Raw genomic sequence first — 25,402 nt, 5'->3', positions numbered from 1 at the left:
TTATCCACGAATCCCCTTGATATGTATGAATGCGATGCACCAGTATCGAAAAGAACAAGAGCGGTAAATGACTTAACCAAAAACTTACCTATTACCGCGTCCGGCTGCTCTTCAACCTCCTCCACGTTAACGTGGTTCACTTGTCCTTTGTTGAATGGATTGGGCTTCTTCCCACCGCTTCCATTTCTGTTTCCATTCCTTCCTTCAGGACAATCATTGGCATAGTGCCTTGTCTTCCCGCACTTAAAACAGGTAACCTGACTTAAGTCTCTTTTGGCGGGAGTGGATGGGTTGGAGCGGTTCTGATTGTTGTTAGCTCCATTCCCATTCCCATTCTTAGCACCACTGTGGTTATGTGATCCTCCTCCAGTGTGGTTGTGACCTCCATGGTTATGAACAAGTCCTCCCAAATTCGGGGTTAGGCGAGGCTTCTGCTGTGCTCCTGAGTTATACTTCCCTTGTCCATACTTTCTCTTGTGGCTCTCAATCTGCTGTTGTTTCCCTTCAATCATAAGAGCCTTATCTACCAACTCCTGGTAGTTGTTGAAGGTTGCTACCATCAACTGCATGCTCATCTCATCATTCTTCCCTTCCATAAACTTCTCCTGCTTCGCGGCATCTGTGGCCACATCATCAGGGGCATAGCGTGATAACTTGCTAAACTCATCCACGTACTGAGCCACAGTACGGTTCCCCTGGCGTAGGTTGCAAAACTCCTGCTTCTTCATCTGCATAGCTCCAGTTGAGACATGGGTGGTGCGGAAAGCTTGCTGAAACTGGTCCCAAGTGACATTGGCTACAGGAAAAGTGGCTGTGTAATTCTCCCACCATGAGGCTGCTGGTCCATCCAATTGATGTGCGGCAAAGCGCACCCTCTCAGCATCTGTGCAACCTGCGGTGGTCAACTCCCTTCCAATACTGCGTAGCCAATCATCAGCAACTATAGGCTCGGTGCTACTAGAAAACACCGGCGGCTGTAACCTTAGAAAACGGGCTAGGTTGTCCACTGGCGGTGGGTTGTTGTTGTTGTTGCCCTGGTTCTGAACTAGCAATTGCATCAAGGCATTCTGCTGCTGGATCAACTGGGTGAGCTCCGGCGGGAAGGCAAAACCGGTGTCACGTCTCGGAGGCATCTGATGGGTTTAGATGGAAGAGATTAGAATAGAAAAGGGGTCTAATGAGAAAGCACTACCCATATGCACATGAGACAAACACAATCATTTCACTCAATTAATCAAGCAAGGGCATACAAACGGTCTAGAACTATCGCAAAAGTGCTCACTACTACTATATACATGGGGGAAATACTACTAATACATGGTCAAAAAATACTACTAAAAGTTGGTGGTCATCTAGAAATTTTGATCAGTGGAAGACTCCATGATGTCTGCTCCAGCTTCGTCTTCAAAGTCATCATCACTAGGGTCGGAGTCGGTGTCGTCGATGATGATCTAGTTGTCCGGGCAAGTGGAATCGTCCTCTTCTACTCCCGGTGCTGGTCGTCCCATGAATACTCCGATCTTCTTGACTAGGTCATCATTCTTCTCCAGTAGGGTCTTGATTTCCTCCTCATATCCATCGCGGGTAAACTTGAGTTCTTCCTCCAGCTCGATGATCCTAGTCTTCGCCTTCTTCAAGTCCATCATGTCCGCACACATCTGGTTCTCCTGACGTCGAATGTGCTGGTTTAACTCCTGGATGAAAGCTGCAATGGATCTATCCTTCTTAGTGCTGATTACTTCCCATTGCTCGTCTCAGCACCCACATATTTAGTAGATAGTGTCCTGGAGATCCCTGTGATACACTTCTCCAATGCGTCCCATGGTGATGTGAGCTGCCATACTCTTTCCTAAACTCCAGGTTGCTGCGTCGAAGGAAAATTCTATGGGTTTAGAGGTTGGCGAGAACGTCCTTCCTGGAACTTGTAATTGAATCATCTAGCGCTCTTCTTCTGGTAAAGTGGCATTGTACGTCCCGGTGAAGCTTGGTATTCCAATGTTCAAGTACCTAGCGACTTCCTTCAGGTGACGTCCAAAAGGTGTATCTTCATCCAGTTGTGCAAACTTGTTCTTTATCTCCGCCATCCTAAAGAGTAGAAAATGGAGAGGAGTCAGAAATGAGTAGAGAAGTGCGACCTAGGGTTTATCTTAGCGGTCGTGTCCTACACTCAGCGTGTGCTCTGATACCATCTTGTAGCGACCCGACCTCAGATGGTCAAGTCTCTGTGCTTCAGTGTCATCCCTGGATCGGTAATGCTGACACACACAGTACTCGAGGATTTATAACAGGGTAGCAATCACACACTTATTACATCGAAAAGTCTAAAAGAGAACTTATTACAGTAATATGGCTTAAGGCCATCTAATGCGATAACAACGGAAGGCTTGGAAGATAAAGTGAGTCCATCAACTCCAACGGCATAGCTAAGCTGCACGGCAACGACCTAACGAACCTTACTCCTCGTCTGAAAAGTCTGCAACATAATACGTTGCAGCCCGAAAACGGGTCAGCACATGGAATATGCTGGCAATATAACACAGTAGAGCAGAAACAGAATAATGCTATCACTACATGCATATATGGCTAGTGGAAAGCTGTATGGTACGTTCGTTATCTGGATCTAAACGAAGAACGCGTTCGTTAAAACGAACGAACGAGCGAACGCTCGCTAAATAAATAAACCGGAGAAAAACCGATCTATATATAAAAAAACGAAAACTAGGGTTTTGAAAAAAACGGTTTTTAAGAAAAACCGGCGGTTGGATCCGGAGGCTACCTCCGGCGAGGGCTTGGGCGGCGGGGCGGCGGCTCGCGGCGGCGGTGCGGGCGGCAGGCTGCAGCAGCGGCGGTGGGGCTCGGCGGCGGCGGGAGGCGCGGCGCGGCTCGGTGCGGGCTGCGGGAGGCGGCGATGGTGGCGGTGGGGGGCTCGGGCGGCGCGTATATAAAGGGGGCGGGGTGGGGCGGCTTGGAGAAGGGGGCAAGGCGGCGGCGACGGAGTCCGGCTCGGACTCATCGTCCGAGTCGGCATCGGCGGCAGCGCGCGCGCAGGAGGCAGCGGCAGCGGCTAGGCTGGCCTGGCTCGGCTGGGCCCTAGGCCCAGTCGGGCGCGGGATTTTTTTTATATAATACCGCCGACAGAAGAAAAATCCTAGAAAAATAAATCTAAAAAAATCTAAAAATGCCAAAACAAATTTTCGCCGTCTAAATAAAATATTTAGGACGAGTTGAACACTTTCTTGGTCCTAAAATGCAACTTTGAAAACATGCAATTTTTCTAATGCAAATAAAATCCGAATAAAACCAAATACAATCCAATAAATGATTTTAATATTTTTCCTCCAATATTTCAATTATTTTGGAGAAGTCATATTATGTCCACTCATTTGATTTAATATGAAATATTTTTGGGCGAGAGAAAAATCAAAATCCTCGTTTCATTATTTGATAAAAATCAAATATGAAAACCAGAAAATCCCCTACTCTCTCCGTGGGTCCTTGAGTTGCTTAGGATTTCGAGGATTGCGGAACAGAAATGCAATAAATCATGATATGCATGGATGATCTATGTATAACATTCCAAATTGAAAATTTGGGATGTTATAGCTAGGGTGTGGGCCCCCTGGTCTTCATATTTTGCAAGGATTTTTTATTATTTCCAAAAAGACGTTTCGTGAAGTTTCAGGTCATTCCGAGAACTTTTGTTTCTGCACATAAATAACACCATGGCAATTCTGCTGAAAACAACGTCAGTCCGGGTTAGTTCCATTCAAATCATGCAAGTTAGAGTCCAAAACAAGGGAAAATGTGTTTGGAAAAGTAGATACGACTGAGACGTATCAGTGATCCTGTTCATCAAATAATAACTCTTGTCCATGGCTAGGAAACTTAACCATGTTTGATTAACGAGCTAGTCAAGTAGAGGCATACTAGTGACACTCAGTTTGTCTATGTATTCACACATGTACTAAGTTTCCGGTTAATACAATTCTAGCATGAATAATAAACATTTATCATGATATAAGGAAATAAATAATAACTTTATTATTGCCTCTAGGGCTTATTTCCTTCAGTCTCCCACTTGCACCAGAGTCAATAATCTAGTTCACATCATCATGTGATTTAACACCAATAGTTCGCATCTTTATGTGATTTGTTCACATCTCCATGTGACTAATACCCAAAGGGTTTACTAGAGTCAATAATCTAGTTCACATCGCTATGTGATTAACACCCAAAGAGTGATCATGTTTTGCTTGTGAGAGAAGTTTAGTTTACGGGTCTGCAACATTCAGATCCATATATATTTTGCAAATTTCTATGTCTACAATACTCTGCACGGAGCTCCTCTAGCTAATTGCTCCCACTTTCAATATGTATCTAGATTGAGACTTAGAGTCATCTAGATCGGTGTCAAAAGCTTGCATTGACGTAACTCTTTACGACAAACTCTTTTATCACCTCCATAACCGAGAAATATTTCCTTAGTCCTCTAAGGATAATTTTGACCGCTGTCCAGTGATCTACTCCTAGATCACTATTGTACTCCCTTGCCAAAATCATGCTAAGGTATACAATAGGTCTGGTACACAGGGTAGCATACTTTATAGAACCTATGACTGAGGCATAGGAAATGACTTTTTCATTCTCTTTCTATTTTTTGTCATGGTCGGGTTTTGAGTCTTTAATCAACTTCACACCTTGCAACACAGTCAAGAACTCCTTCTTTGACTGTTCCATTTTGAACTACTTCAAAAACTTGTCAAGGTATGTACTCATTGAAAAATTTGTCAAGCGGCTTGATCTATCTCTATAGATCTTGATGCCCAATATGTAAGTAGCTTCACCAAGGTCTTTCTTTGAAAAAATCCTTTCAAACACTCCTTTATGCTTTCTAGAAAAGTCTACATTATTTCCGATCAACAATATGTCATTCACATATACTTATCAGAAATACTGTAGTGCTCTCACTCACTTTCTTGTAAATACAGGCTTCACCGCAAGTCTGTATAAAACTATATGCTTTGAACAACTCATCAAAGCGTATATTCCAAGTCCGAGATGTTTGCACCAGTCCATAGATGGATCACTATAGCTTGCACACTTTGTTAGCACCTTTAGGATTGACAAAACCTTCTTGTTGCATCATATACAACTCTTCTTTTAAGAAATCCATCAAGGAATGTAGTTTTGACATGCATTTGCCAGATTTCATAAAATGTGGCAATTGCTAACATGATTTGGACAGACTTTAAGCATCGATACGAGTGAGAAAATCTCATCGTAGTCAACATCTTGAACTTGTCGAAAACCTTTTTGCGACAATTTGAGCTTTGTAGATAGTAACACTACTATTAGTGTCTGTCTTCCTCTTGAAGATCCATTTATTCTCTATGGCTTGCCGATCATCGGGCAAGTCAACCAAAGTCCACACTTTGTTCTCATACATGGATCCCATCTCAGATTTCATAGCCTCAAGCCATCTATCGGAATCTGGGCTCATCATCGCTTCTTCATTATTTGTAGGTTCGTCATGGTCTAGTAACATGACTTCCAGAACAGGATTACCGTACCACTCTGGTGCGGAATGTACTCTGGTTGACCTACGAGCTTCGGTAGTAACTTGATCTAAAGTTTCATGATCATTATCATTAACTTCCTCACTAATTGGTGTAGGCATCACTGGAACTGATTTTTGTGATGAACTACTTTCCAATTTGGGAGAAGGTACTATTACCTCATCAAGTTCTACTTTCCTCCCACTCACTTCATTCAAGAGAAACTCCTTCTCTAGAAAGGATCCATTTTAGCAACAAAGATCTTGCCTTCGAATCTGTGATAGAAGGTGTACCCAACAGTTTCTTTTGGGTATCCTATGAAGACGCACTTCTCTGATTTGGGTTTGAGCTTATCAGGCTGAAACTTTTTCACATAAGCATCGCAACCCCAAACTTTGGTTTCTTTCTAAACCACAGTTCATATGGTGTCATCTCAATGGATTTTGAGACGGTGCCCTATTTAACGTGAATGCAACTGTCTTTAATGCATAACCCCAAAACGATAGTGGTAAATCGGTAAGAGACATCATAGATCGCACCAGATCTAATAAATTACAGTTATGATGTTCGGACACACCATTATGCTGTGGTGTTCTAGGTGGCATGAGTTGCGAAACTATTTGACATTGTTTCAACTGAAGGCCAAACTCGTAATTCAAATGTTTTGTCTCCGCGATCAGATCATAGAAACTTTATTTTCTTGTTACAATGATTCTCCACTTCACTCCGAAATTCTTTGAACTTTTCAAACATTTTAAACTTGTGTTTCATTAAGTAGATATACTCATATCTTCTCAAACCATTTGTGAAGGTCGGAAAATAATGATACCCGCCGCGAGCCTCAACAGTCATCGGACCGCATACATCGGTATGTATTATTTCCAATAAGTCAGTGCTCGCTCCATTGTTCCGGAGAAAGGAGTCTTAGTCATCTTGCCCATGAGGCATGGTTCGCAAGCATCAAATGATTCATAATCAAGTGATTCCAAAAGTCCATCTGCATGGAGTTTCTTCATGCGCTTTACACCAATATAACCTAAACGGTAGTGCCACAAGTATGTTGCACTATCATTATCAACTTTGCATCTTTTGGCATCAATGTTATGAATATGTGTATCACTAGGATCGAGATTCAACAAACCATTTATATTGAGTGTATTACCATAGAAGGTTTTATTCATGTAAATAGAACAACAATTATTCTTTGACTTCAATGAATAACTATATTGCAATAAACATGATCCAATCATATTTATGCTCAACGCAAACACCAAATAACATTTATTTTAGGTTCAACACTAATCCCGAAGGTAAAGGGAGTGTGCGATGGTGATCTTATCAACCTTGGAATCACTTCCAACTCACATCATCACCTCGCCCTTAACTAGTCTCTGTTTATTTTGCAACTCCGGTTTCGAGTTACTACTCTTAGCAACTAAACCAGTATCAAATACTGAGGGGTTGCTATAAACACTAGTAAAGTACACGTCAATAACATGTATATCAAATGTACTTTTGTTCACTTTGCCATTCTTCTTATCCGCCAAGTATCTAGGGCAGGTCCACTTCCAGTGACCATTTCCTTTGAAGTAGAAGCACTTAGTTCCAGGCTTGGGTCTAGCTTTGGGCTTCTTCATGGGAGTGGCAACTAGCTCGTCATTCTTATCAACCATCAACATTTGATGCTTTTCTTGATTTCTAACTTCGTCAATTTCAGCATCACAAAGAGCTCGGGAATCGTTTTCGTCATCTCTTGCATATTATAGTTCATCATGAAGTTCCAGTAACTTGGTGATAGTGACTAGAGAACTCTGTCAATCACTATTTTATATGGAAGATTAACTCATGATTGATTCCAAGTGATTGTAGTACTCAGACAATCTGAGTACATGCTCACTAGTTGAGCTATTCTCCTCCATCTTGTAGGCAAAGTACTTGTCATAGGTCTCATACCTCTTGACTCGGGCATGAATCTAAAATACCAATTTCAGCCCTTAGAACATCTTATATGCTCTGTGGTGTTCAAAACGTTTTTAAAGTACCGGTTCCAAGCCGTAAAGCATGGCGCACTAAACTATCAAGTAGTTATCATACCGAGCTTGCCAAATGTTCATAACGTTTGCATCTGCTCCTGCAATAGGTCCGTCACCTAGCGGTGCATCAAGGACATAATTCTTCTGTGCAGCAATGAGGATAATCTTCAGATCACGGACCCAGTCCGCACCATTGCTACTATCATCTTTCAACATAGTTTTTCTCTAGGAACATATCAAAAATAAACGGGGAGCTACATCGCGAGCTATTGATCTACAACATAGTTATGCAAATACTACCAGGACTAAGTTCATGATAAATTAAAGTTCAATTAATCATATTACTTAATAACTCCCACTTAGATAGACATCCCTCTAATCATCTAAGTGAGCATGTGATCCATATCAACTAAACCATGTTCGATCATCACATGAGATGGAGTAGTTTTCAATGGTGAACATCACTATGTTGATCATATCTACTATATGATTCACGCTAGACCTTTCGGTCTCAGTGTTCCGAGGCCATATCTGCATATGCTAGGCTCGTCATGTTTAACCCGAGTATTCTGGGTGTGCAAAACTGGCTTGCACCTGTTGTATGTGAACGTATAGCTTATCACACACGATCATCACGTGGTGTCTCGGCACGAAGAACTGTCGCAACGGTGCATACTCAGGGAGAACACTTATACCTGGAAATTTAGTGAGATATCATCTTATAATGCTACCGCCGTACAAAGCAAAATAAGAAGCATAAAAGATAAACATCACATGTAATCAAAATATGTGACATGATATGGCCATTATCATTTTGTGCCTTTGATCTCCATCTCCAATTATCGTCATGATCTCCATCGTCACCGGCATGACACTATGATCTCCATCATCTTGATCTTTATCAATGTGTCGTCACATGGTCATCTCGCCAACTATTGCTTTTGCAACTATTGCTATCGCATAGCGATAAAGTAAAGCAATTACATGGCGCTTGCATCTTATGCAATAATGAGACAACCCTAAGGCTCCTGCCAATTGCCGATAACTTCAACAAAAATGATAATCTTATACAACAATTTATATCTCACCATGTCTTGATCATATCACATCACAACATGCCCTGCAAAAAAAGTTAGATGTCCTCTGCTTTGTTGTTGCAAGTTTTATGTGGCTGCTACGGGCTTAGCAAGAACCGTTCTTACCTACGCATCAAAAACCACAATGCGGTATAGTGATTGTTTTTGATCTTCAGAAAGAACCCTGTTCATTGAATCCGATTCAACTAAAGTTGGAGAAAATGACACCCACTAGCCACCTGTGTGCGAAGCACGTCGGTAGAAACAGTCTCGCGTAAGCGTACGCGTAATGTCGGTATGAGCGGCTTCATCCAACAATACCACTAAATCAAGAATCAACTAGTGAGGGCAAGCAATATGTATATACCCATGCCCAGAAGTCCTTTGTGTTCTACTCATGCATATAACATCTACGCATAAACCTGGCTCGGATGCCACTGTTGGGGAACGCAGTAATTTCAAAAAAATTCCTACGCACACGCAAGATCCATCTAGGTGATGCACAATGCTACCTCTTGAGCACTGCGTTGGTTTTCCCTTGAAGAGGAAAGGGTGATGGAGCAAAGTAGCGTAAGTATTTCCCTCAGTTTTTGAGAACCAAGGTATCAATCCAGTAGAAGGCCACACGCAAGTCCCTCATACATGCATAAACAAATAAGAACCTCGCAACCAACACGATAAAGGGGTTGTCAATCCCTTCACGGTCACTTACAGGAGTGAGATCTGATAGAGATGATAAGATAATATTTTTGGTATTTTAATGATAAAGATTAAAAGTAAAGATTGCAAAATAAAATAGATTGGAAACTTATATGATAAAATATAGACCCGGGGGCCATAGGTTTCACTAGTGGCTTCTCTCAACATAGCATAAGTATTACGGTGGGTGAACAAATTACTGTCGAGCAATTGATAGAAAAGCGAATAATTGTGAGAATATCTAGGTATGGTCATGTATATAGGCATCCCTTCCATGACAAGTAGACGGACTCCTGCCTGCATCTACTACTATTACTCCACACATCGACCGCTATCCAGCATGCATCTAGAGTATTAAGTTCATAAGAACAGAGTAACGCATTAGGTAAGATGACATGATGTACAGGGATAAACTCAAGCAATATGATATAAACCCCATCTTTTTATCCTCGATGGCAACAATACAATACGTGTTGTTTCCCTTTCTGTCACTGGGATCGAGCACCGCAAGATTGAACCCAAAGCTAAGCACGTCTCCCATTGCAAGAAAGATCAATCTAGTAGGCCAAACAAAACTGATAATTCGAAGAGACTTGCAAAGATAACCAATCATACATAAAAGATTTCAGATAAGAATCAAATATTGTTCATAGATATACTTGATCATAAACCTACAATTCATTGGATCTCAACAGACACACCGCAAAAAGAGTTACATCGAATAGATCTCCAAGAAAATCGAGGAGAACTTTGTATTGAGATCCAAAGACAGAGAAGAAGCCATCTAGCTAATAACTACGGACCCGGAGGTCTGAAGTAAACTACTCACACATCATCGGAGGGGCCATGGAGTTGATGTAGAGGCCCTCCGTGTTCGATGCCCCCTCCGACGGAGATCCGGAAAAGGCCCCAAGATGGGATCTCTTGGGTACAGAAGGTTGCGGCGGTGGAAATAGGGTTTCATGGTGCTCCTGGATGTTTTCAGGGTATATGTGTATATATAGGAGGAAGAAGTAGGTCGGTTGAGCCACGAGGGGGGAGGGCGCGCCCGGGGGAAGGCGCGCCCCCTGCCTCGTGGACTCCTCGTTGATTGCTTGACCTCCACTACGAGTCATATGGATCACGTTTGTTCCAAAAATAACTCTCCTAAAGGTTTCATTCTGTTTGGATTCCGTTTGATATTCCTTTTCTGCAAAACACTGAAATAGGCAAAAAAACAGCAATTTGCACCGGGCCTTGGATTAGTAGGTTTGTCCCAAAAATAATATAAAAGTGTATAATAAAGCCCATTAAACATCCAAAATAGAATATATATATATATATATAATATGTACGTTGGATACGTATCAATCATCCCCAAGCTTAATTCCTGCTCGTCCTCAAGTAGGTAAATGATAAAAACAGAATTTTTGATCTGGAATGCTTTCTAGCATATTCAATGTAATTTTCTCTATTGTGGCATGAATGTTCAGATCCGAAAGATTCAAGATAAAAGTTTAATATTGACATAAAAATAATAATAGTTCAAGCATACTAAGTAAGCAATTATGTCTTCTCAAAATAACATGGCCAAAGATAGTTATCCCTACAAAATCATATAGTCTAGCTATGCTCCATCTTCACCACACAAAGTATCGAAATCATGCACAACCCCGATGACAAGCCAAGCAATTGTTTCATACTTTTGATGTTCTCAAACTTTTTCAATCTTCACGCAATACATGAGCGTGAGCCATGGACATAACACTATATGTGGAATAGAATGGTGGTTGTGGAGAAGACAAAAAAGGAGAAGATAGTCTCACATCAACTAGGCATATCAATGGGCTATGGAGATGCCCATTGTCGGTGTCAAAACCGGCGGATCTCGGGTAGGGGTCCCGAACTGTGCGTCTAGGCCGGATGGTAACAGGAGGCAGGGGACACAATGTTTTACCCAGGTTCGGGCCCTCTTGATGGAGGTAAAACCCTACGTCCTGCTTGATTGATATTGATGATATGGGTAGTACGAGAGTAGATCTTCCGCGAGATCAGAGAGGCTAAACCCTAGAAGCTAGCCTATGGTATGATTGTATGTTGTGGTTGTTGTCCTACGGACTAAAACCCTTCGGTTTATATAGACAACGGGGAGGGTTAGCGTTACACAAGGTCGGTTAGAAAGGAGGAGATATCCATATCCGTATTGCCTAGCTTGCCTTCCACGCCAAGTAGAGTCCCATCCGGACACGAGACAAAGTCTTCAATCTTGTATCTTCATAGCCTAACAATCCGGCCAATGGAGATAGTCCGGCTGTCCGGAGACCCCCTAATCCAGGACTCCCTCAGTAGCCCCTGAACCAGGCTTCAATGATGATGAGTCTGGCGCGCAGTATTGTCTTCGGCATTGCAAGGCGGGTTCTTTCTCCGAATATATCACAGAAGAATTTGAATACGAGGATAGTGTCCGACCCTGGAGAATAAGTTCCACATACTGTCGTAGAGAGAATAATATTTTTGCAAATCCAATTCGCTGACTCGTTTTGGCAGCATGACGTTATGTCATGGCCCGGTGATTATTCGAACCGTTTTTCTTCAACCAGCTCCACACATAACGTCAGGTGGTTTCTGGACACGTCTTGTCAAAGCAGAGATCGTGTTCCCCCAATTACGGGATTCTCATTAATGCGGTCGTGGGTAACCCAACCGTGTCTAGGACTCCTAGATTATAGGCAATTCCTAAACGGCTACGGAGAGGATGCTTGATATTCACCCTCTTTATAAAGGGACAAGGTTTTCGCTTTTCCCCTCTCGTGCTTAATCGAACCTTTCCCCCGCCTCGAGTTCTAACACCCAAAGCCCAGGTTAGGTGCTCCGGATCTTCAATCATGTCCGGATCCAGCCTTCAAGGCCGATGGATGCCCTCCTCCGTTACGGAAGAGGACATCAAGAAGCTGAGGGAGGCCAGATACCTGACCGCCGAGGTTTCGCATCGGCTGCCTGCTCGAGGGCAGGTCGTCCCTACTCCCAAACCCAACGAGAACGTCTTGTTCGTCTCCCACTTCCTCCGAGGCCGAGGCCTCACTCTGGATCCCTTCGTCAGGGGTTTGATGTTCTATTACGGGCTAGATTTCCACGATCTAGCTCCGGACTCCTTTCTCCACATCTCGACATTTATCGTCGTGTGTGAGGCCTTCCTCCGCATTACCCCTCACTTCAGCCTGTGGCTCAAGACCTTTGAAGTGAAGCCGAAGATGATCGAGGGGCAACATGCAGCGTGCGGAGGTGCATCAATAGGCAAGATGGCAGGAGCTCCATGGCCGAAAGGTTCTTTTCCACAGGTGTCTGAATTTTGGCAACAGGAGTGGTTTTACGTCATGGCTCCCAGAAGTGCCAAGTGGGCGGCTGCCCCCGCCTTCCGCTCGCCCCCCCCCCACCACAACTAATGTCATGGATTAGCAGAGGTCTGAGCTGGGGTCCAGCCAAGGACGTGCCTATACTGCAAATCCGCATTCGGGATCTCTTGAGGGAGATTTTAATTTGGTTGTGGTAATACAAGTTATGTTGGTTCGTCAAGTCCAGCCTTGCAAACGCCGGCCCCTTCGCTTGTGGGAGTTCAACCCAGACGGACTGCATGCCATTCAAAGTTTCCTCGGCCTGACGCATGAGGAGATGTACAAGTCATTCTTCGGACCTCAAGTAGAGTGTCCGGATATTACCGAGGACGTGGGCATGAGCAATAACCGCGCCGCCAAACAAGTAAGAAATCCTCTGGGTGAACACACTGTCTTTTATCCATCATGAAGTTATTTCTAAGAGTTTGCTTTTTTACCAGGACTGGCTAACAAAGGCGAAGATGATTCGGTGTTTGGCCCCCCTCCCTGAGGGTTTGGAAAATCCGGTATTGGAAAAGATGCTCGAGGTCGCACCTTGCCCGGAGCCCTCGAAGGAAGATATGGGGGGGTGATAATACGGGCGGACGCGGGCCCTTATCGCTGCTAGTTTCAACCGAGGGAATGAGCGTCTCCATGAAGGAGAATAATCGGGGGAGGAAAAGGACTTCTTCCGAGGATCCGGAAGCCGAAGCCTCCAGACGGGAGAAGAAATCTCCCACAGAGGGTCCTGCCTCGGGGGGTGCTTTTGCCGCACAAAGTCCACGGGGGGATCAGCCCTCCAACGAGTCGTAAGTGATCCAAAATACTTTAATAGCAAAGGTATGCTATCTTTTTTCTGAGAAAATAACCACCGCATATATCTTGCAGTTCAGGCCTTAGCCCCTCTCAGGTGAGCTCGTCTTTGGGGGATCTTCTTCCAGAGATGATGGAGAGCGAAACGCCTCCGCTGGACTCCTCCTCTCAAGAAGCGGGCGACCCCGAAGTGTCGTCACGGAGGGCCTCTCCGGATCCGGTGAGGCTAGAATATAATCCCATAGACCCCTGAAGCCCCCAGCGTCCGTCTCCCGAAGAGAGCAAACAAAAGGGTCCGACACCGTCTGGTATGTGGTCGGACGTTCTGAGGGAGCTGGTGGGGCGAGCGGCCATCTCAGAAGAACACCATACGCTGATGGGTACGGTGATGGAGAGAATTTCGTCCGCTGAAAGCGGAATACACGAAGCCTTTATGCGTCTACTGACAGGCTTTGAGGTACATGAGATAATATGTGATAGTACTGCACATGTTAGGTGTGCCCTATGTAGATAGTAGCCCCTGAGACTTTGGTTGTCGTTGAGAACGGCGGCGAACAGAGGATCATAGTCCCAGGCAATAACCAGACTACCCTTATGTGCAGGTGGTGGAAGCTCCGGTGGCTAGCCAGACTAGTGAGTTTGCCGAATTAAAATGGTAACTGGATGCGGCAGACGCCGACAGCGGGCTTGTTAACAAGAGGCTTGACGAGGCACAAGGTAAGTGTTATTATCTGGTGAATGCCACATAGTGAGAGCAGCATGATGCCAGTATCTTTAATATGTTGTGACTGCAGATGGAGCTGCCACCGTGGAAACCTTGCGGGCAGAACTTGCCTGAGCCAAGGAACATGCAAGGATTAGTAATGCGGCTGCCTTGAAGGCGGCCGAAGAGTTGAGAGCCGAGAAGGCCGCACATTGCAAGAGCCAAGAGAAGATGGCCAAGATGGCCGTAGAATTAAAAGACACTGCCGACCATTGCCGGCTCCTTGAAAAAGAAAACGGAGGGAAGGCAACGGACCTTGAGAAAGCCACGATGGCAGATAAAGACACCCGCTCTGCGATGAGAGCGAAGAAGGAGGAGCTGCGGGAGGCCGGGGATATTACGGCTGGGAAGCTCTTCATGCTACGGAGGAAGTTCGGAGATCCACGGTATGCCCCTCTGGATCGGCTGTGGAGTTCAACAGATGCGTATATGGACTTGGCGGCGAGCGCTGCCGATGCGACCAAATACTTCCAAGGTCAAACAGATCGTGAAGTGGACAAGCTGTTCTGGTCGCAATTCAACGTTCCAGAGTGTCCGCTTCCATTGAATGATTAGCTGGCTGAATGGGCCGAACTAAATAGGTTGTCCAGACTCGCCATGAGGTCTATCGTGGATCATCTATGGCCGGAAAAGCCAAAGCCGAACAATTATTTTAGTTTAGTGCAGCGGTTCCTTGGTGCGATGCCGCGTATTAATGCGATGAAGAGGTCGGCGTGCATAGAAGGCTCGCGGATGGCCCTTGGCCGTGTTAAAGCATACTGGGCGGAGATGGACGCTACCACTGTTGCGACGCAGGGTTCGGCCATAGGCCGAGTGGCTGCCGAGCACTATTTCGAGGAAGTTCTCGAGGGTGCTTGTTTGATAGAGGCCCAGTGCTCAAAGAATATTATGTTTGTGTGATATGTATTCTCATTGTAAACACAATGCTTTTATGAAATTTTATAAGGCTATGTTTATACTTTTGCGTGAAAGTAGTATGATGCCTCCTGTGCGGCCGTTTATGTATACATGTGTATAACCTGAAAGATTGCAGCCATCGGCTTCAACCCCCACGCGTATAATGCGGAGGTGCTCGCAAAAAACGCGTGTTCACAATTAACCCAACGTCTTGGTCCTATTAATGAGGTGATAGCATAGCGAACGAGGCAACCGGACTATAATGCTTTAACACTTTCACTTAGCCATAGGATTTTAACAATGGGGCTACTAGATAGCCCTTGGTGGCTCTGCACTCTCCCGATCTCGGGGTGCATACATGCCTGGCCGGAAAACGGCACTTCGTTAAGGCGGAGGAATTCTAACATTCCGATAGGTCATCGAGTGGTTGACCAGTCTCATGCTATATCATGACAATCAGTTTTCGGCTTTCTCTACTGAGGTGCTCGTCCGGATGAACCAGGGCACAATCGCAGTAGTTCTCCTGGTGCTGCCTTAGCCGGTAAAGCGGAACATAAGGCACCAAAACATAGGAGACAGGCAAACCCAACATTTGACCAAAGACAATGATTCGGAGCTGATGCATATAAGGCCAAACTCACGACGCCGAACACTCCCTAAGGTATTCGGTGTTTATGGTATAAACCGGGCCTAAATAGTGCCCTTTGTAAGAAGCCCCTTGTGTCCAGGTACGTGCATTATTCTGACGTGGCCACATGCCAAGACGTCAGCATCCTTCTCAATTGTGCTGAGGATTCGGTGGATGTGTATCAACAAGAGACAGTAAAAAAGGTTTACGTAGGGTCTTAATCTAAAATGAATCCTTGGAACAGGTCCCTGCTGCACGTCTGCGCCTGTGTCTCCGTTGTGCCGTATCCTGGACGGGTGTAGCACGATGGTCATCTATAAAAGAGAGGAATTTAGGTGAAAAGGTTGTCGTGCAGGGAGATAGTTTTTTTAAAGAAACCATGTATAACGAGAAATGAGTATAAATTGCCGCTTGTCTGCGCGCGTCGGGCCCCTTGTATTTGTAATAGGGGTGTGTCCATCAATCCGGTATAAATTACATATAGCAGCGCCGGACTTGTCTAACCGCGTCCGTGGTCTTGACGACCTATCAAATACTTTAGTTGGCGAGGCAGTTTTTAGTGTGCGGCTATCAAGGCAGTCGCATTCTCTTCGGCACGCAAGGATCGCTTAATACTTCCGTTCACTGTAATGATACGGCATGGACTGGGCATCTTGAGCGTCCGGGAAGCGTAATGTGGTATTGCATTAAAGGGAGCAAAAGCTTCACGTCCAAGTAGTGCTTGATAGCCACTTTGGAACGGAGCGATGTGGAAGGTTAAATGTTCGCTACAGAAGTTATTGGGGAAGCCGAATATAACCTTTAGTAGCAGGGAGCCCGTGCAATGAGCCCCTGGGCCTGGCGTTACTCCTTTAAAGGTAGTATTGCTATGGCGAATTTTCGTTGGGTCTATCCCCATTTCGCGGATTGTATCCTGGTATATCAGGTTTAGACTGGTGCCACCGTCCATCAGGACTCGTGTGAAGTGGTATCCGTCAATTATTGGGTCTAATACCAGGGCGGCCCATCCCGCACGCCGGATACTTGCTGAGTAATCACGATGGTTGAAAGTGATCGGTTGAGACGGCCAGTGGCAGGACTCCACGGTGATAGGCCCTTGGGCATATTTTTCTGGGAGTGCCGTTTTGTTTCTCCCCTTGATCATGTGTAACACGTTTACTGTTTTGACTTCTGGTGGAAATTTCTTTTGTTCCCCAGTGTCTTGCTTGAGAGGCTCATCCTCGTCTTCGCTTGATGTATCCTCCCCCTTGTGTACGGCGTTGAGCTTGCCGGACTGCTTAAAGACCCAACATTCTCTGTGGGTATAATTAGCGGGTTTACCAGGGGTGCTATGGATCTGACATATTTGGTCCAGAATTTTGTTTAGGCTAGACAGTTCATCTCTAGCGCCTTTAGAGGGCGGCTTTTGCTGACCTGGCCGAGAGCTTTTGAATCCGACGTTTACTGTCGTGCTCTTCGTGCTGTCTTCTTTATTCTGGCGTTTGTTATTGCTGTTGCGCCGTGATTTCCCGTTTCCATCTCTAACTTCGGATGTACTGGGGTCGCTGGTGCTGCATCTGCCTAGCCAGCTGTCCTCACCCGCGCAAAAGCGGGTCATGAGGCTTGTTAATGCTGCCATTGTTCTCGGATTTTCTTGGTCGAGGTGTCTGGCAAGCCATTCGTCATGGACGCTATGCTTAAAAGCTTCCAAGGCCTCGGCGTCCGGACAGTCGACAATTTGGTTCTTTTTAGTAAGAAACTTGTTCCAAACCTTTCGGGCTAACTCTCCGGGCTGTTGAGTTATATGACTCAAATCATCCGCGTCCGGAGGTCGGACATAAGTCCCTTGAAAATTTTCCCGAAAGGCGTCTTCGAGCTCTTCCCAGCTTCCAATGGAGCTTTCGGGGAGGCTCTTAAGCCAGTGCCGAGCTGGCCCTTTGAGTTTGAGGGGTAAATACTTAATGGCGTGGAGATCATCTCCCCGAGCCATATGGATATGGAGGATATGGTCCTCAATCTAGACCCCAGGGTCTGTTGTTCCGTTGTATGCCTCTATGTTTACGGGTTTGAATCCCTCTGGAAATTCATGGTCCAGCACCTCATCAGTGAAACATAGGGGGTGTGCGACAACCCTATATCTGGGTGTACCGCGTTGTTCGGATGTTTGTTGTGTTGCATCGTATGCTGGAGCACGCTTGCGTGGTCCATAGATGGATTTAGTTTCGCCCTCCTTTTGATGCGAGCCCTCACGTAGACCGCGTAATGGCTTATGTGCGGCGTTGCTTGCCGCTTTATGTTGGTTGTGAGGTCGTCTATCCGGCCAAATGACTGTTTTAATTTTTGGTTGTGGGGGGTCTGAGGCCTCCTCATCGAATTCGGGTAGCAACTTCTGCTTTGGGTAGCTCTTGGTGGGGCGATTGCCGCCGTACTTCGCTGCTGTGTTGAGTACTTTACTCCATCTGATTTGGAGTGTGTCCTGCGCAGCCTTGGGCCTTTGCTTCTGCTTTTTCAGACTCCTCGCGGTGGCAACAAGCCTTTCACGGGCATTCTGCTGCTCTGGGTGCCTGTCCCACGTTATGTCGTCCGGACTATTATCTTTGACAGAATTGGTTTGTTCGGTTTGATTCTCCGTATTGCCGTGGTCCGACAGTAATTCGCCCTGCTCCAACGATGGGTCTGTATGATCGTTATTTCTGCCGAGGCGGGATTTGGGGCGGCGCTTACGCCGTCGCTTTGACTGCTTCTCGAGGGGACAAGCCTTCGTTGCGTCCTTCCATTCCTCGTCGTCGTCTTCTTTTGGTGTGTCCACCATGTATACGTCATATGATGAGGTGGACGTCCAGCGCCCTGTGGGCGGTGGTTCCTCTTCGCCTCCCGCATCATCGTCCATACCGTCGATGTATTCGGTGTCGAAGTCGAGCATGTCGGTTGAGTCATCGACAGTGGCTATTAAGTGGGTGGTGGGTGGGCGTCGAATTTCTTCGTCGTCCGCATCCCAATCATGTTAGCCATAATCCGGCCAGGGCTCTCCTGACAAAGAGAGAGACCTTAGTGAATTCAGAATGTCGCCGAAGGGCGAGTGCTGAAAGATATCTGAGGCGGTGAATTCCATGATCGACCCCCAATCGGATTCGATTGGCAGGGGCGCGGGCGGTTCGGAGTCAGAAAAAGAGTCCGGCACCTTGGGGTCATGGGCTGCGCAGAGGATTAGGCTGGTGTTCGGCTCGATCGCCGTTGAGACTGCAGCCCCTGAGGCGGTGTCTAACCACCCGTCCTTGATTGGCGCAGTTGGCTCCGAGCTAAGGGTCGGAGCTAATGCGGGCGCGGCCTCTGGGGTACTGTTCGGCGACAGAGCTAGGTCATAGCCATCGTGACAGTGCGGCGCGCCCGGCTGTGGCCCGAATCCGTCGAAGATCAGGTCTCCGCGAATGTCGGCCGTGTAGTTCAAACTTCCAAATCTGACCTGGCGGCTAGGGGCATAGCATTCAATCTGCTCCAGATGGCCAAGCGAATTAGCCCGCAGTGCAAAGCCGCTGAATATGAAGATCTGTCCAGGGAGAAAAGTCTCACCCTGGACCGCATCGCTATCGATGATAGTAGGAGCCATCAAGCCTAACGGCGACGACACAGAGGAACTCTCAATGAAAGCACCAATGTCGGTGTCAAAACTGGCGGATCTCGGGTAGGGGGTCCCGAACTGTGCGTCTAGGCCGAATGGTAACAGGAGGCAGGGGACATAATGTTTTACCCAGGTTCGGGCCCTCTTGATGGAGGTAAAACCCTACGTCCTGCTTGAATGATATTGATGATATCGGTAGTACAAGAGTAGATCTACCGCGAGATCAGAGAGGCTAAACCCTAGAAGCTAGCCTATGGTATGATTGTATGTTGTGGTTGTTGTCCTACGGACTAAAACCCTTCGGTTTATATAGACACCGCAGAGGGTTAGGGTTACACAAGGTCGGTTACAAAGGAGGAGATATCCATATCTATATTGCCTAGCTTGCCTTCCACGCCAAGTAGAGTCCCATCCGGACACGAGACGAAGTCTTCAATCTTGTATCTTCATAGTCTAACAGTCCGGCCAATGGAGATAGTCCGGCTGTCCAGAGACCCCCTAATCCAGGACTCCCTCACCCATCAATAGATATCAATGTGAGTGAGTAGGGATTGCCATGCAACGGATGCACTAGAGCTATAAGTGTATGAAAGCTCAAAGAGAAACTAAGTGGGTGTGCATCCAACTTGCTCGCTCACGAAGACCTAGGGCATTTGAGGAAGCCCATCATTGGAATATACAAGCCAAGTTCTATAATGTAAAATTCCCACTAGTATATGAAAGTGATAACATATGAGACTCTCTATCACGAAGATCATGGTGCTACTTTGAAGCACAAGTGTGGAAAAAGGATAGTAACATTGTCCCTTCTCTCTTTTTCTCTCATTTTTTTATTTGGGCCTTCTCTCATTTTTTATGGCCTCATTTTTTATTTTTTTTATTTTATTTTTCGTCCGGCGTCTCATCCCGACTTGTGGGGGAATCATAGTCTCCATCATCCTTTCCTCACTTGGGACAATGCTCTAATAATGATGATCATCACACTTTATTTACTTACAACTTGATACTTAGAACAAAATATGACTCTATGTGAATGCCTCCGGCGGTGTACCAGGATTGCGATGAATCAAGAGTGACTTGTATGAAAAATTATGAATGGTGGCTTTGCCACAAATACGATGTCAACTACATGATCATGTGAAGCAATATGACAATGATGATGTGTGTCATAATAATGGAATGGTGGAAAGTTGCATGGCAATATATCTCGAATGGCTATGGAAATGCCATACTAGGTAGGTATGGTGGCTGTTTTGAGGAAGGTATATGGTGGGTTTATGGTACCGGCGAAAGTTGCGCGGTACTAGAGAGGCTAGCAATGGTGGAAGGGTGAGAGTGCATATAATCCATTGACTCAACATTAGTCATAAAGAACTCACATACTTATTGAAAAAATCTATTACTTTTCGAAACAAAGTACTAAGCGCATGCTCCTAGGCGGATAGATTGATAGGAAAATACCATCGCTCGTCCCCGACCGCCACTCATAAGGAAGACAATCAATAAATAAATCATGCCCCGACTTCATCACATAACGGTTCGCCATACGTGCATGCTACGGGAATCACAAACTTTAGAACAAGTATTTCTCAAATTCACAACTACTCAACTCATATATTGTAATATTACCACCTTCATATCTCAAAACAATCATCAAGTATCAAACTTCTCATAGTATTCAATGCACTTTTTATGATAGTTTTTATTATACCGATATTGGATGCCTATCATATTAGGACTAAATTCATAACCAAAGCAAATTACCATGCTGTTTTAAAGGACTCTCAAAATAATATAAGTGAAGCATTAGAGATCAATAATTTCTATAAAATAAAACCACCACCGTGCTCTAAAAGATACAAGCGAAGCACTAGAGAAAAATTATCTAGCTCAAAAGGTATAAGTGAAGCACATAGAGTATTCTAATAAATTCTGATTCATGTGTGTCTCTCCCAAAAGGTGTGTCCAGCAAGGATGATTGTGGTAAACTAAAAAGCAAAGACTCAAATCATACAAGACGCTCCAAGCAAAACACATATCATGTGGTGAATAAAAATATAGCTCCAAGTAAAGTTACCGATGGACGAAGACGAAATAGGGGATGCCTTCCGGGGCATCCCCAAGCTTAGGCTTTTGGCTATCCTTGGATTTTAACTTGGGGTGCCTTGGGAATCCCCAATCTTAGGCTCTTGTCACTCCTTGTTCCATAATCCATCAAATCTTTACCCAAAACTTGAAAACTTCACAACACAAAACTTATAAGGAAATCCCGTGAGCTCCGTTAGTAAAAGAAAACAAACCACCACTTCAAGGTATTGTAATGAACTCATTATTTATTTATATTGGTGTTAAACCTACTGTATTCCAACTTTTCTATGGTTCATAAACTCTATTAGTAGCCATAGATTCATCAAAATAAGCAAACAACACACGAAAAACAGAATCTGTCAAAAAACAGAACAGTCTGTAGTAATCTGTAAGTTTCGAATACTTCTGGAACCATAAAAATTCTAAAATAAATTTCTCGACGTGAGGAATTTATCTATTAATCATCTTCAAAAAGAATTAACTAAATATCACTCTCCAGTAAAAAAATGTCAGCAAATCTCTTGAGCGCTAAAGTTTCTGTTTTTTTACAGCAAGATCGCAAAGACTTTCCCCAAGTCTTCCCAAAGGTTCTACTTGGCACAAACACTAATTAAAAGCATAAAACCACATCTAAACAGAGGCTAGATGAATTATTTATTGAATAACAGCAAGGAAAAATATTGGGTTGTCTCCCAACAAGCGCTTTTCTTTTAAAGCCTTTTATCTAGGCATAAGATTTCAACGATGCTCACATGAAAGACAAGAATTGAAGCACAAAGTGCATAGGCATCTTATAGGAAAAAAATTATCAAGGCAAGCAAAAACTGGCATATGCAAGGAAGCGGAAAGAAACAATAGCAATCTCAACATAACGAGAGGTAATTTAGTAACATGAAAATTTCTACAACCATATTTTCCTCTCTCATAATAATTACATGTATGACCATAAGAAAATTCAACAATATAGCTATCATGAAACATATTATTAACACGATCCACATGTATGCAAAGTTGACACTCTTCCAAAATAGTGGGATTAACATTAACTAAAGTTATGACCTCTCCAAACCCACTTTTAAAAACATAAGATTGAACATTCTCCAAATATGTGGGATCTAAAGTTGACACTCTTCCAAACCCACTTTCAATATTATTGCAAACATAATAATCAATCTCATATTCATCATGGGGATTAAATAAATTTTCAAGATCAAAAGAAGAATCACCCCAATCATGATCATTGCAATAAGTAGTAGACAGAGCAAAACTACCATCCCCAAGCTTAGGGTTTTGCATATTATAAGCACAGTTGACATTAGTAGAATTTATACTATCATCATTGCAATCATGCTTCTTATCCAAAGATCCATCGTGAATCACTCCATAAAGTACTTCATCACAATTTTCGGATTCACCAATTTCAGGCAAAACTTCATAAAGATAATCTAGTGCACAAAAACTCATTAGAAATTGGTTCATCATAATTGGATCTCTTAAAAAGATTAGCAAGCGGATGAGGATCCATAGATCTTAGGTTCTCTGTTTAGCAATAAATAAACAACTATTCCAACCAAACGAACAAATGAGCCAAGTAAGACATCAAAGCAAACAAAAAGATGAACAGAAGAAGGGCGAATAAAAACAGCAAGGGTGAAGTGGGGGAGAGGAAAACGAGAGGCAAATGGCAAATAATGTAAAATCGAGGGATAAGAGTTTGTGATGGGTACTTGGTATGTCTTCACTTGTGCGTAGACTCCCCGGCAACGGCGCCAGAAATCCTTATTGCTACCTCTTGAGCACTGCGTTGGTTTTCCCTTGAAGAGGAAAGGGTGATGCAACAAAGTAGCATAAGTATTTCCCTCAGTTTTTTAGAACCAAGGTATCAATCCAGCAGGAGGCCACATGCAAGTCCCTCGTACCTACACAAACAAATAAAAACCTCACAACCAACGCGATAAAGGGGTTGTCAATCCCTTCACGGTCACTTACGAGAGTGAGATCAGATAGAGATGATAAGATAATATTTTTGGTATTTTTGTGATAAAGATTAAAAGTAAAGATTGCAAAATAAAATAGATTAGAAACTTATATGATAAAAGATAGACCCGGGGGCCATAGGTTTCACTAGTGGCTTCTCTCAAGATAGCATAAGTATTACGGTGGGTGAACAAATTACTGTCGAGCAATTGATAGAAAAGCGAATAATTATGAGAATATCTAGGTATGATCATGTATATAGGCATCACGTCCGTGACAAGTAGACCGACTCCTGCCTACATCTACTACTATTACTTCACACATCGACCGCTATCCAGCATGCATCTAGAGTATTAAGTTCATAAGAACAGAGTAACGCATTAGGTAAGATGACATGATGTAGAGGGATAAACTCACGCAATATGATATAAACCCCATCTTTTTATCCTCGATGGCAACAATACAATACATGTCGTTTCCCTTTCTGTCACTGGGATCGAGCACCGCAAGATTGAACCCAAAGCTAAGCACTTCTCCCGTTGCAAGAAAGATCAATCTAGTAGGCCAAACCAAACTGATAATTTGAAGAGACTTGCAAAGATAACCAAATATTTCGGAGAAGATCAAATATTGTTCATAGATAGACTTGATCATAAACCCACAATTCATCGGATCTTGACAAACACACCGCAAAAAGAGTTACATCAAATAGATCTCCAAGAAGATCGAGGAGAACTTTGTGTTGAGATCCAAAGAGAGAGAAGAAGCCATCTAGATAATAACTATGAACCCGAAGGTTTGAAGTAAACTACTCACACATCATCGGAGGGGCCATAGAGTTGATGTAGAGGCCCTCCGTGATCGATGCCCCTCCGGTGGAGCTCCGGAAAAGGCCCCAGGATGGGATCTCTTGGGTACAGAAGGTTGCGGCGGTGGAAATAGGGATTCGTGGTGCTCCTAGATGTTTTCAGGGTATATGAGTATATCTAGGAGGAATAAGTAGGTTGGTTGATCCACGAGGGGCCCACGAGGGGGGGGGGGGTGCGCCCCCTGCCTCGTGGACTCATCGTTGATTGCTTGATGTCCACTCCAAGTCCTCTGGATCACGTTTGTTCCAAAAATAACTCTCCCGAAGGTTTCATTCCATTTGGACTCCGTTTGATATTCCTTTTCTGTGAAACACTGAAATAGGCAAAAAAAACAACAACAATTTGCACGGGGCCTTGGGTTAGTAGGTTAGTCCCAAAAATAATATAAAAGTGTCTAATAAAGCCCATTAAACATCCAAAACATAATATATAATAGCATGGAACAATCAAAAATTATAGATACATTGGAGACGTATCACACAACAATGAGAGGGGAGAGTGTTGTCCACGTACCCTTGTAGACTGAGCGGAAGCGTTATGACAACGCGCTTGATGTAGTCCTACGTCTTCATGATCCGACCGATCCTAGCACCGAAGGTACGGCACCTCCGCGATCTGCACACGTTCAGCTCGGTGATGTCCCACGAACTCTAGATCCAGCTGAGTGTCGGGGGAGAGCTTTGTCAGCACGACGGCGTGATGACAGTGATGATGAAGTTACCGACACAGGGCTTCACCTAAGCACTACGACTGTTGGAGAACGTAGTAATTTCAAAAAAAATCCTACGCACACGCAAGATCATGGTGATGCATAGCAACGAGAGGGGAGAGTTTCGTCCATGTACCCTCGTAGACCATAACTGGAAGCATTATGAGAACGCGGTTGATATAGTCGTACGTCTTCATGATCCGACTGATCCAAGTACCGAACGTACGACACTTCCGAGTTCTGCACACGTTCAGCTCGGTGACGTCCCATGAACTCTGATCCAGCAGAGCTTCGAGGGAGAGTTCCGTCTGCACGACGGCGTGATGACGGTGACGATGATGCTACCG

Source organism: Triticum aestivum, chromosome 1A (assembly GCF_018294505.1).
Source record: "Triticum aestivum cultivar Chinese Spring chromosome 1A, IWGSC CS RefSeq v2.1, whole genome shotgun sequence".
In the NCBI taxonomy this organism is placed as follows: domain Eukaryota; kingdom Viridiplantae; phylum Streptophyta; class Magnoliopsida; order Poales; family Poaceae; genus Triticum; species Triticum aestivum.
This window is presented reverse-complemented; position numbering follows the sequence as displayed.